Here is an 11678-nt window from a genome sequence, read left to right as displayed (position 1 = left end):
ACGGTCATAAACAATAATTCGTATCTTAAGTGATAATCTTTTCTCTGAGCGCTGTCCAACTTCATACAGAAAAATGTTTCAACAGCTCTTGAAAATAGATTTGAGTTTGACGGTCTAGAAAACGAATCTACGACTAAAACTGCTTTAACACAAAAAAATTAAACTCAAATATCTCTCGTAATAGACAAGCAACAATAGAGAATTTCGCTTTTATCACTAAACCAGAAACAATAAAAATTGTAAGTGTTTTTCTGTTGTTAGTAATTTTATATTTGTATGGACAATTCTGCAATTAGCGGCTTTAGTAAATAGTTTTAAAATCTATAAAGACAATATATATTCCATACCATTATACGTCGATATCTAAAGAATTTGAAACTTGTATATAAACAAGTTATTAATCCAGTCACGTGCTGAAACACGTGACGTGTTGAGGAATTAAAACACAATATTAAATCTGAAATATATATTATAATTGCTTCATAACTCATAACGAATGCTATCCGCAGCTAATGATGGCCCGGTTTCATGTTATGACGTCCGACGTTTACCGTTTGAAGTTCTGTGAACAAAGAATAAATACATGAAAACATTATTCAAATACATTTTATTATACTTTTTGAATGCTTAAGGCATTATTATGACATATTGTGTTTTGAACATTATGTTCCATTATTGAAATATAATTATAACGAAAATGTTGCGAACAAAATTTCGATGAAAATCGCCACGAAATTGCCTATCTAAATTTCATTTAGTTCCATATTCTAATGCGTTCAAATTACAATCTTGAGCGATGTGAAAAATGTTGAACTTCAAACAGAAAAACTCGTTTGACACCTGCTAAAACTAGTTTTAGTTTGATTGACGTTCTATACTACAAATTATGATCTATGGTTCATTCATTTTCGTCATGACATCACTTAATGTGTATACAAAAATTAATTTAGATGCAGTTTAACTGTGACAAGTCTAATTTTAATTGAAGCTGATAAGTTCCAGTCTAACCATAGACTTTGTAAATAGAAATGGGTCGCTTTATATACAGTCAGTCGTCAACGAATTCAGACAAATCACAAACAAGCAACATTTGCCTTCTAACGCAGCACGTTTTTACCATTTTGTACACAGACAATTTAGTGTCACATTTGACAATTGACGTCATTTAAATCTACACATTACTTTGTGTGAGTGACATGGGTTTTCATTAATAGTGACTGTATTTGCATTGCATTCGATTCATCGAGTTATTTCAAGGTAGCAAGGACGTTTTCATTGATATTTAATTGCTGGGGATTTTCTTAATAATGGAGGTTAAGTGACGCGATTAATTATTTATATTGATCTGATAGACTTCATCATATGAAACCTTATTTACAATAACAGGAGTTTTTCATTGTTAAAAGATGATCTCTTTGATTATACATTTATATAATCATAGGATCGTCGGAAATGTTTTTTGTTATGATTGCAAGGATTAACCTTTTTCACGGGTTTTTAACTTTTGACTAAATGAAATGAGATTTCTTATTCTTTAAATAACAGATATTTAGCATTATTTCACACATTATTAGCATACAATTAGGAATTTTATATTTAATATATTTATTTATTTATTCACACTTCGTTACAATTATAAAATGCAACTTATGAAAATATAATAATTTGATTAAAGATTATTTTACATGCTAAACTAATTGGAACGGGAAAATTATCAAGAACTATCAGTGGATTCAGATCCAGACCCAGATGCCTCAGGGCAGTGCAGCATATCATTTCTAACCTTAAGTTTGTGTAATAATTAAAAAAGTTTCCATACATCCTCCTTTTTGACGTAAAACCATAGATTATGTTGCTATTACAGTGAAACATGTGTGTGTATATTACTGTCGGAATGCGGATGTGACGAAGGTTCACCTTTACAACTATTTATTTACTTTGACCGCACAATACTACACTTAAATAGGACAACAGCTTATATCTGAAACTCTTACAGCCAAACAAAAAAAATAAACGATTCCGCAATAATATAAACATTAATGAAATTATGATACGTCATAATGATAAATAACATATAAAGTAAGATAAGAAATAAACGTAAATAATAGTAAAATATGTGTAGAAGGCTGTTAACTGTAATTAGAGTGGTTATTATCATTGACGGTAATCCGTATCTATATAGATAAAATGGCTTAAGAGAATTAAATGAGTGATCTGTGCTTCTCATTGGATCTATGGTGAATTTATGTAAATGTCATCTATATGGCTAAATAAATCGTACCATTACAACTCTTATCGTCGTGCAGGCCAAGAAAGGGAAAAAAAAAAAAAAACTCTTATCGTATTTCGATTAACTCCCGTATACGGATTTTGCATAGTTTTTAAGAGTTTGTTTTACAGTATAATGTACTAAGTTCATAATATATTTCATTAGAAAACCGCAATGGTTTGTATAAATGTAATAGCAGTTTTGTTTTGTTAGGAACGCGTCGAATGCATATACAAGTTGTTTGTCAAGTTACTTTTTATGTTGGTTAACGTTAGAGTATATTATAACAGATTGAGTAGACCATTTATTAGCCGCGGTAGCATATACATCAACGTTCTCTTGCCATATACATTGTTTGGCCTCCATGTACAGAGCGAACCGATCGAGTGTGTACGTCATAAACTCATTTTTTTATGTTATCTCAAAAAGATCTGTGCAGATTCTTCACGCAAAAATGTTATCCTTTTATTCATTTCTTTGTGTATTTAAATAAATTGACCAATTTCTAAGAAATATCTAAGTTCTTTTTATCTGGTACATTAGATAGATTTAAATTAATTTAATAATATATTAGTGTGTAATGATAAATAGAAGGACAACGACAATAACATTGAACTCCTAAAGAACCGGATATGTTCCGATAACATTATCATAGGAAGGATGTGTGTATCAGTTACTTGACCCTACGATGTGTTTATAATATTGTATATCATTTTACAATAAAGGATCTACTTTTAATTTAGTATTAAGATGTATTAAGATAAGACCATACTGTTAACACTTTTAAAAATGAGATTTAGAATCGCGACTTAGTTGATTTTAACATACGGGAATCTTAAGTCTCGATAATGAATCTTCTGCTAATTTAACCTATGCAATTACTATTATTAATATTCTCAGGATTACGCGTGTGTTAATAGGTGATTTTTTGCCTTGTATTAAAATATATTTTACAATGCACGCCAATTAAAAATAATGTATTAATTAAACTCAGTTAAACCCAATAAACATTTGTTTATTATTTACTATAAGGTTTGATTAAAGCAAGCCGGTTCATAAAATATTAAAATTGTAATAGATCTTCTGGGCTGCTATGAACTGGTTATAAAAGGTAGGTATGGAAATCAATGTACTATGACAAGGGCTTTGATAAAGTTCTTTGGTTACTACTTCTTTTAAAAGAAATAGACAAAGCTTTCATTGTATCTAGACTTTATAAAATAATTTTTTATAGTTGCTTATTAGTGTCAAATCTGTTTGGGTGTTAAGTTGTAAAATTTAATGGAAACTTTCTACGCGATTTGTGGGCATTTGATTGAGGTTATTATTTCAATTGACGTCAGTCCGCTCTCTATATTATATTCAGATATTATTGTAATATATTGATTTTGGTGAATTATTAGGAAAATCTCCTTTTTCGTTGTGATTATATGATTTGAATACTAATACTGTAATTCTTAACTTTCTTAAAACTAGTTCCTTGGAAGACCGCTTACCTAAGTAATGAATTTGTACGATAATAAATATTTATTTAGTGTAGTTTTTATGTTAAAATCCTATATTTAAAGCGCACATGTTTCATAATTAAACTTTCTACATTACATTCGCGTTAAAATATCCTAACAGTTGCCCTTAAACCGGTTATTATCCAAAAGTACTTTGTGGGTGTGTTTGTTATGAATATAAAAAATACCAACCTGCTGCATCAGGAAGCATTTCACATGTTTGCACTGTCACAACACTAAACATTCCTTCAGCGTTTCTCATTGTATTTTGGAATCACATTCGAAGAAGCCGATGAAGCATTGCTGTTGCTTTTTGAAAGGGAAGATTTCTTCCTGAAGCTCAGCCTAGCTTCACCCCTGAACAGCCGGTCAAGGGTCTGCCTTAACGCGGAGTGTTTTCTTTCAAAGGGATTCGTGTACATTGTTACGACTTTGTTACATACGCGTGTTTCACTTGAAGGTTGAGTTCAATCTGAATGGTTGCGACAGTTGCCGCTCGTTATATATTGATGTTGTGACGCGTGCGCAGGTCAACAAGTCGGCTACGTACGTCACAATTTTTTGTTCATCATTTGAACCCAAGTCAAAAGTGTTAGTATGTTATTATATTTTGATGTACGGTTCAAATCAATCCTTTTTTTAAGCGCTTCTCACGGTGAATGACGTTAGTTGAAATAAAAAAAATAGATTTGCGATTCGGTCAATAGACGTAGGTACGTATCTAGACGTAAATAGATAATTTGTTATGTTATTTTTGCTTTGATGATTTTCAAAACATAGCTTTAATGTTTAGATTTTTTGTGCCATCGTATTGTATATTTTAATAAATTATGCAAACCTAATTATTTCTCACATATAATTTATTTTATGAATTAAAGATCTTAGAAATATGACCAAACTTATTAAACTGTTCAAGTATAAGATTCATTAAATATTATTATGTTAGTTATTTCGACTATGTTGCTCCCACGAGAATGTAAGTGCGTGCTCCTATTACACTATGCCTACTGCTGATAGACGACACTATTAACTATTAATTACTTAAGATATCATGTGGAACGTGGTGTAATGGTTGCAGCTCCTTATAAACATTGTGTAAAACATAAAACTTGGCGATTAAAAAGAGTGGCGGAGAGTTTTTTGCCAGTTCTTTTCGTCCGACATACGACCTAGATTTGAGAACTGGACGTAAATGTAAAATTTGAAGTATTTAATATGTATTTCTTTATTGCTGTTCATAAGTGTACATTGTGTTACCAAAATGAATAAATGATTTTTAATTTGAATTGAATTGAAACGATTTAACATGAGTTATGTGAGATTGTGTTTGTCTCAAAATTTATTTCTAAGTGAGTGAAAGTATTAAAATTGTTTTAATACTTACACTCACTTAGAAAATAATAACAGGAAACAATATCCTGTATCCTTCTTTAGGAAAATTCTTAGAAAAACATTAAAATCCGTATTCCATAAAGGTTTGTAAATTTTCCACTCATATATAACAATTGTATTAATATCGATGACAAATATTGCACCTATATGTTAAATTCTCTTTAGACTAGTAGTCATACAAGTAGGTCGTCCGAAGATGCTTAAAGAGATACTTTAATAGTAAATTGTCATTGATAGATTATACGAAAAGTTAAAAAAGCCTTTTCTACACCACCTAGTTTCCTATATAGTAGGAGAATATTATAAGTACAGTAACAACAAACAATAAAGTTCTGAAAAGCGTTATTTTAACGTTACACATGTACTATGTTCGCTATATAAGGCAAGTAGAAACCAAAATAGCCAACCTTTTCCGTCTGCTCTTTTCTGCTCTACATTGATTAAAAATAGTTGTCTTATTTACCGTTTAGGTACTTGGAAATATATCTGGGGTCTTCCGTGGCGTGCGACATTTTATCTTCATTTTTCTATATGACTTCAAGACTCTTAGCTGCTTTTTGTCGGGAATAGGACGTTTGAGAAAGAGTTTCTCAATTTGCTATAATATGTAACAAAACCGTGTACGTTTAATTAAACTTTTGATGTGACTAGGCAGCTGTTTAGCTCAAGTGACAAATGAAGCTTTAACGTGATATGGTACCAAATATGTAAACATGTATATTGTTTGTTCGTACAAGTCATCATGTCTTTCATGATTGAGCTATTTAAACTACTGGATCCCAATACTATGTGAAAACTGAGTCATACATATATACACATATGACGCTTGGGTTCCTCTACAAAAACCCTACCATTTAGTATATTTCGTTTTGTTTGTATATTTAATTTGTAACTCGAAAGATAGAGACAGACAAGTATTACAGGGTTTTTTATATATTATAAAATTTTATGTATTATTTATTATATTTAATAGGTAAGTAAATAATATATAAATAATGAGCCTTGTGCTGACGTACGCCTATCCTCACGTTCCTTTTCGATACGATCAAATGTTTATTTCACTCACAAATCCGGAAAGTATGTAACCACTAAGCAATTTAAACATAAAACGACTGGAGAAATTGCTACGAAATAGAGCTACGAGCTCACGTAGAGTGTGGTCCACATTGTTTGGGTTGGCAAATGGAATGCGGAAATATAGGAAGCTGATTTATAAAACCGATAAAACCCAATTTTAACTGGAAATAAAAGTTTCCCGTAAGGCGGATGTCTTTTATTTTCACTATCGTCTGTCATACAACAATAATATTGTAACGGCCTTGAGGTTCAAAAATGTGTATTTTATTTTTCTAGGGAATAGTGTGAATTGCCATGAAATGTGTGAACAGCTATTAGCATAAAAGATACCTAGAGTCACATGCAGTAATAAATTAATATTATGGATATCACAATAACCCCACGTTAACATTTCATTCAAAAATGCGCCTATCAAACAAAAATTACAATAGGTACACCTATTGTGACGTTTAAAGTTTAAACTTTTAATGTTACCAAAACCAGCCAGATACAAATATAGCCAAAGAGGTTCCATTACAAGTTCATACATACTATAATGCGAAAAGATTTTTTTAATATAGTTGCTCGAAAAGTGGCCTATTGCAGGGACGTATAGCGTTGGGGATGTGGGCTATTACACACTCGAGCTTTTTCTTTACCTTTTCCGCACGCGTGCGTTCTCCTTTCCAACTGTCAAAACAATGTCTATTAAAAAGAAAAAAGACTTTTTTACTATAACTGTTTTCAAATATTTCTTAAAAGAAGCTACTAATTTGTTTCAAGATCAGGTTTAATGATTTGATTCAATCAGTTAGGTTAGGTTGGATTTCATTTCATATCAATAAAAAAAATCTACTGAAGACTTGGCTGTATGGGTATAGTTCCCTTTGCCTAGCCAGAATGGATGAAGAAGAAAAATCTCTGTTTATATTCTATTACGGTTGGCGCCATTTTCCAAAAATGTTCTTGCGAGTTTAGTTGTTTGTTGCACAAAATGAGTTTCGACGATATTTTATTTGAATTAAACTACCCGAACTCAGTATAATTGCACAAAATGCTTCGGACAACATTTTACTGGAAATGTCAAAAAGTCGCTACATCGCTATCTACATACATAAACAGCAAATAGTTTTATTACATCTATTTTTTCGCAACTGTATTAAAAATAGTTGTTCAGTACACTTTTTCCGACTGTCAACCCTCGCCTTCGGCTGCGCTTCGGCTCGGGTAGACATTTGTCGGAACTTTTTGCAATGGCAGGCTTTCCGCACTTATAATGAAATATACAATTTCCCCAACCTATTCTATTATTATTTAACAGTAGTTTGTCAAGCAGCAGAGTATAGAGATAAAATTGGTAAAGCCCTATTTCACAACAACACTATACCTAGGTCAGTGACTATACAACAATAACAATTTTACCTAATCATTTTGAATTATTATTCCCATTATTCTTTATAACTATTTATTAGGTCACACGTATCTGTGTAAAATATACACAGATGTGTTTTATATTAAGATTAAGTAAATTCATTTATTTTCGTTCGTTTTGACCTTTTATATAATTTATAGATTATTTTAATTTATAATAAATCAATATTTAAACTACAACGTGTTTTAAACGTAATGGCATTTATTATTTTTATTTATAGGATATCAGTTCCAATAGGCATAAGTGAAAGTACAAGAAAAATGTAATTAATTAACAAACCCATTTTTTCATACAATAAATTTAACAGCCTTGCGAATTCATTTATATAAGAAAACGGCGAAAAACGGTAGTTTTATAAGAATACCTACAACCGTGTAAATATTATCGCTAAGTTCACTTGTGTCGAAATCATAACAAATTAAGATAAATAGGATACGATTATTTACTTTGTAGATAAACATAATCGCCTTAGAATAAAACAAATACAATATTAAGGTAAGAAACTAATGCTGTTTTCAAAAGGTTTTTACTTGTTTTTCCAACCTTCACTTTAACGGTTAACTTTTAGTGATGTCTAAGAAAATTATATTATTTGTTAGCAAATGTATTAATTTATATTTATTTGAACCTATAGCTAATTGGTGTTTCTACCCCAAAGTTCTTACGCTACTAATATCAATATTATCACATTACTTAGTAATTCATATTTTTACTAAACTTATGATTAATATCGAATCAGAGGGAGAATCAAATCAACTGAGAGGTCAAAAGTAAGGCAGGGCATTGATAGATCGTTCGCATCGATTAACGTTTCGCACAATATCGTTAGACAAAACGGCAACGTATCTTGTTAAAATTAATAACGGGAACTATCCATTGTATTTTTACATACAGAAGAAAACATTATTGTGATCAAACGGAATAACAGATTTACATAATTCACATTTTGAAATTCATTTAAGATCCTTGAGCTCTTGTGTGTTATCACGGCAATGTGATTACCTACGAAACATATTGTATTATTTATTTTATTTATTAACTCTTCGTTGCATTACAATATAAAATTGAACATTTCTAAATTTTAAGGAGGGTAACTGGCGGCCTTATCGCTTTCGAGCGATTTCTTCCAGGCAATCACTGTGAGATGAAAACAAATGTATTAAATTAGATAAAGATAATATGTACTACGAAGCTAAAATAAAAACAAGAAATAATAATAATTATTTTGTTACGATTTGAGAATTATAATAATAATGTAATGTAGGTTAAGGATATTGTAAATACTGTTTATATGTGTTTGAAATAAATAAAAATTAAGCTATAATTTAAAAACAAAGAAATATAATGCATTATTGAATAATTCGCTTTCAAATTCTATACATTTCTGACACATACACACTTTCCATATAGGCAAAAGGATATTAATAAAACTACAATAACAATGTATGCTTAAAGTCACGTACTATTTGTTTTTCCCTTGTACTGTTAATTTTAAAAAGGTTTTATCCTCGGTTAATTCTGGTTAATTCCTTTTAGGGCAATAATATACTCTAATTATATCTGTATGAAATGCATACGTTTTGAACGAGTTGATAAACTAAACAAATACTTATTTATTACAGATTATATACTAACAATATGTGAATTGAAGGATGGTATAACAATTGCAGTTTCTTACAATTTCCTGTTGTTAAGCAAAAGTCGGCGAACACGACTCGGCGACTACGGCGAAAATCAGTAAAAAAAGCGAAAAGATCCTCGTCCGCTCAACGCCCTTGTTTTACGAACTGGTAGTATATGTAAATATAGATTTTAAATAAATTATTGACGTTTATAAGTGTAGGTACATAGTTACTAATATGATTAAATAAGTTTTCGATATTTTTTTTAACATAAACCCCTTATTAAAGTGTGTACGGGATAACTTTGACTAATGGACCAAATTAAAAACGACCGTCAGAATGCTACAATATCTCTGTGTAGCGAAAGCTATGTTTCTTAATAATGTCCATCTATGCGAAAAAGGTTCATGCCGCTATCATACAAAGATGTGTTTAATTAAATGTAACAGGGTAATGTATTTTTTTCACATAAAAGTTTTAAGTAACACTGGCCATAGACTGACCGCATGTTGCATACGAGACTGTGTAGAGCATTATCGTGTATGGCTACAACTAGGGAATGCAATCCCGTGAGATCGTGAATTCGAGATCCCGCGGGATTAGAAATATCAATCCGGCGAGATGCCGAAATTTTCGGGATCTCGTATATAAATAAAATATATATATAATAAAAAAAATATTTCACATGACTGAATACGATGAAAACTGCATGTTTGTGATAGTGTATATATGTAAATAAAATATTATTTGAAAGAAAACAAAAGCCTTTATCCTTTAATATTACGAACTAAACAACTAACAATTTTAATCGCATGAACATAATCAATACAAAAGTAGGTATAGCTCAAGGAGATTAAAATTGGTGATTTTAAAAGTAACTTCTAAAAAAAGAGTATCTTCTAAAGTGTCTCAAGAGTGCTATCTGCTAACCGGCATCTAATGTCCATTGCAATGTACCCTATGCAACGTGCAATGTCGCGTGAAGCGTCCCGAGCGGATGTGTGTAGAATCGTTGACCATTGCAGCCCAATCCCGTCAATCTCGAACGGGATCTCCTCATATTATGCTTCGGGATTGATCCCGAAAAATTAGACGATCTTAGAGATCGTCTAATTTTTTGGGATTTTTAGGGATTGTATTCCCTAGCTACAACGCAACGCAACGTAAGAATTATTTTTATAAAATAATAATTAATCTACTGCGAATGCGCGCCGAGCATATGATTTAGAAGCTGTCGTTTTATAAGTATCTGATGTGAATCTCTGAGTGACGTACAAAATATCCATATATAAATAAAATGTCAATTTTAAATATAATATTATGTATACGATTTTACATAAATTCAAAACCAACCCGATTAAATCTAATATTAGGAAGAAAATAAAAATAAATCAATGCCGTTACAACCTTTTTAGGTCTAGGCCCCAGATCTCTGTATCTGTTTCATGATCATTTGTTAATTGAATAGGCAAGTAGGTATGCCTGACGCACGCCGTCGACTTTTTGGGTCTAAGGCAAGCCGGTTTTCTCACGATGTTTTCCTTTACCGTTCGCAATTCGGATGAGAGTAGGCACGCTAAAGCCACTAGGCCAACACTGCTCTTAACAATATTAAGAAAAGACTATATTTTTCTTATAACTCTTTAGTAAGGCAAATTTTCATTTGGCAAAGTGTTTATTTTATAATAACCTAATCCGTCCTTATAAGACAAAGTGTGAAGAGGGCGCACATTATGATACATATATAGATACGATGCATTATGATATTAAATCACTTCAACAGACCTTTTTTACTTTTTGTTGAGCTGTTTTTGTTGTACTGACAGAAGGTTTTCTTTATATACCAATGGTTCTATAAATAGTAAGGTATTCCTTACATATAATTATTCCTGTACATATTTTAATAGTTAAAGACTCGCAAATTACCGGCAAAGACATAAAAACGTAGTAGAGTACATATTGTAAAAATAAGGGTACAGCGAACCATTAAACAACAATTTTGAAACTTTTTGTAAACAAATTGCTCACTCGACTTGTCATTATTTAAATATATTAGAAAAGTGAGTAATCTACAAACAAATCAAAGATGACCTAATACGGGGCCGTCGCTTCCAAGCACTCAAATGGATCAGTCATCACGCAACGTCTCGTTAAGATGACGTCAGGTAAAATAGCACGCAGTTGTCCTATATGGATATTAAAATTCGCGTTTACATCAATTATATTTTACTAATAATAATATAATATTCTTGTCTATTTATAAAAGTCTATTTTCTAAAATATATAATAAATAAATATGACATTTCACTTGTTGTATTATTTATTATTATCCATCATTAATTAGATATAAAAACCGTATTTTTGTCCTCAATAAAAATAGAAATTCCGGTAAAACAAAGTTC

At 30.9% G+C, this 11678-nt stretch overlaps 1 long non-coding RNA gene across 1 annotated transcript; it reads right to left on the bottom strand.

Moving 5' to 3' along the window:
• Window positions 1–451: 451 nt before the first annotated feature.
• On the bottom strand, window positions 452–4234 carry LOC123711007. Its single transcript, XR_006753888.1, has 2 exons — window positions 3967–4234; window positions 452–562 (listed from the first exon to the last, which is right to left on the bottom strand). It is a non-coding gene; the product is annotated as an uncharacterized LOC123711007 (long non-coding RNA).
• Window positions 4235–11678: the final 7444 nt, after the last annotated feature.

This window comes from Pieris brassicae, chromosome 6 (assembly GCF_905147105.1).
Source record: "Pieris brassicae chromosome 6, ilPieBrab1.1, whole genome shotgun sequence".
NCBI classification, from domain to species: Eukaryota; Metazoa; Arthropoda; class Insecta; order Lepidoptera; family Pieridae; genus Pieris; species Pieris brassicae.
The sequence above is the reverse complement of the archived record's forward strand: the minus strand, read 5'-3'. Positions and strand labels throughout refer to the sequence as shown.